The 2653-nt window shown below is 41.2% G+C and overlaps 1 long non-coding RNA gene across 1 annotated transcript; it reads left to right on the top strand.

The window, feature by feature from the left end:
- Positions 1–45: 45 nt before the first annotated feature.
- LOC116380329 (uncharacterized) lies at positions 46–2636 on the top strand. The gene is made up of 3 exons (XR_004212540.1): positions 46–824; positions 1419–1469; positions 1717–2636. It is a non-coding gene; the product is annotated as an uncharacterized LOC116380329 (long non-coding RNA).
- Positions 2637–2653: the final 17 nt, after the last annotated feature.

The raw sequence follows: 2653 nt of genomic DNA on the forward strand, positions 1-2653 counted from the left end.
GTATATATATATGTGTGTATACATATATATGTATATATATATGTGTGTATACGTATATATGTATATATATATGTGTGTGTATATATATATATAACCCACTAGACCTACATGTTCTAGATCTTTCATAATGTGGATAAATGAAGTGATGCCTTTTGGTCGTTGAAATAGAAAGTAGTTTCACATATTGCTCAGCGTCCTTCAGGAAAACAACAAAATAATGTTTTTATGGTTATGTTTGTATTAATGAACACATTTTGCCAACATCATTATCAAATATGTTGTAAATAATACATATATGTCTACTTTTGTTACGTTTTTGAAGAAAGTAAATACCACCTTTTCCCACATAATGTGAAGTCGTTAGAGATATAATAATGAGATTTTAGCCAGATCTAGTTTTTGTGTGAGAACAATAATAATATTCATCACAGAAAAACAAGTTTTAGTTTTTGTCTTTTTAATATTCAGCTCATAGTGATTGTCAGGTTAATACTTCAGAGCAGTTCTGAAGGACACCCCCTCAACCTCATCTCTTCTAAACCTCTGAACAAAACTGTCAGTGTTCAAGTTGCATTGTGGGTAATGTTGACACCAAGGTTTGACAAGGAAGAAGAACGTGTGCTTCATTTAAACTGCATCATGCGTGGCGATGTTCTAGGAGTGCGGTGCAGACTCAGTGCAGTGCTCTTTAACCAGCCTGTCCTGTGCCCCCCCCCCTCCTCTAGGTGGGGGAGAGGAAGGCGTCGCTGCCCACTGGCTCTCAGGCAGCACCCCCAGGAATGGCAGAGCTCTCAGAGGAAGACCACCTGCAGGCAGTGGAGGAGGTGAGCACTTCCTACATGACAGTGACTGCATTATGCATAGAAGGTCCACTTATAATTAATACAGGTCGCATTGAATAAAGTAGAGTACACATCCAAGCAGGGAAGTTACATCATGAATTTATTGCAGTTAAATATGAAGTGTCTTCTTGGCTTGCAACACATAAATGTGATGTACATTAAAGAGAGTAGGTGAGACTATATGGGAATATTTTACTAATGAGAATTTATAAAGGGAATAATGTGTAAATAGTGATTAATAATCATGAGAACAAGTAGTTGCTTATCATGAAGCTCAGGAGGTAGAGCGGGTTGTCCTTTAACCACGATGTTGGCCGTTGGCTCATGTCCACATGTCAAAGTGTCTCTGAGCGAGACGAGCTGCTCCGGGCGCTTCATAGCAGCCCAAAGCTTCGTAGTAGAAGATGCCCTACCATGTGTCTTTGTTCAGTGTGTGTGTCTCTTCATGTGTTCATGTACTTATGTTCTACTGTTCCATCCCTCAGTGAAGCACCTTGAGTCCCTGCTGTATGAGATGATGCTGATGAATCTGATAACCCTTAAAGTGATGTAACTGAGGTTGTTTTCTTCTCTTAGATGCGAATCACAACACTGATGACCAGCATGGCTGCCATGGCACATGAAGAGGTAGACACAAGTCTGTTTCTCTTTTCATTGTTGGACTGTTGAGCGTTGGATCAGCACATTACTATAGTATCCTGCTTATCTGGACTCAGACCCTACCTACAATACTATTAGTTATTCTGAGCTCTTTCTAGTCATCTGGTTATTGAATATTCTTTATACCATATTCACTGTAACGGGAAGAAGGAAATGTCTAAAACATGCATGTGAACTGTAGAATGAATTCTTGTTGTCTTGTCTCCTGGTGCAGGGGAAGCTGACAGCGAGTGCAGTGGGTCAGATAGTGGGACTGCAGTCTGAGGAGATCAAACAGATGGTCTCTGAGTACGCTGAGAAGGTGAGCAGGGATCAGGTCTCATGATGAGGGACCGGATTATAATACCATAACTCTCTCCTGTTTATTTAATATGTCTTCGGCTCACCAAACACTAGAAACAGAAACACAGACTGGTCATATTACACATACAGACAGTTCTGAAGATACAGCACACTTTGAAACTAGTACTGCTGGGAGAGTCTCCCTGAGATGAGAAAGGGTCCTCGTCCTTGAAGCATGAGATAATACTATGAAGTGTAAAGTGTTTGTAGTTTATCTACTGGTCACATACTCACACACTCTCTGTCACTCTGTTTCTGTGATATCCTCATCGGTGACGGCGATCATTCTTGACAGCTTGATGATTCATAAAGAGTATCTGATGCTGTGAACACGTCATCGTCTTGTCCTCCAGTCAAACACAACCCCCACTTTTACAAACATAATCTCCTGAATCCTTCTATTCAGGCCAGTACAGTCATGTTAGTTTGAAGGAGCAGAAGGAATTCAATCGTCTCCTGCTAATACTGATTACATAAGGAAAGAGATTGATTCGGCATGGTACTTTTGGACCCATCAGATTCTGCTGACTAAACTAAAAGCTCAATATAAACTAGTCAGGGTAGTAGTGAATTGTAACCCCATGTCTCACATTAGCTCCTCCCAATTCAAGGAATTCAAATGGCTGACTGTAGAAAGTAGGGTAGGGCAGCTAACATGAAGACTTGCCCATCAGATGTTACAAGGTAGTGGGCCAAGGTATACTTCTGTGTCTCTTTCCAGACAGCAGCAGGTGAACAGGATGTAGCTGGTGAACAGGGTGTAGCTGGTGAACAGGGTGCAGCAGGTGAACAGGGTGCAGCAGGTGAAC

Source organism: Anarrhichthys ocellatus, unplaced genomic scaffold (assembly GCF_004355925.1).
Source record: "Anarrhichthys ocellatus isolate YVR2014 unplaced genomic scaffold, GSC_Weel_1.0 scaffold6818, whole genome shotgun sequence".
NCBI lineage: Eukaryota > Metazoa > Chordata > Actinopteri > Perciformes > Anarhichadidae > Anarrhichthys > Anarrhichthys ocellatus.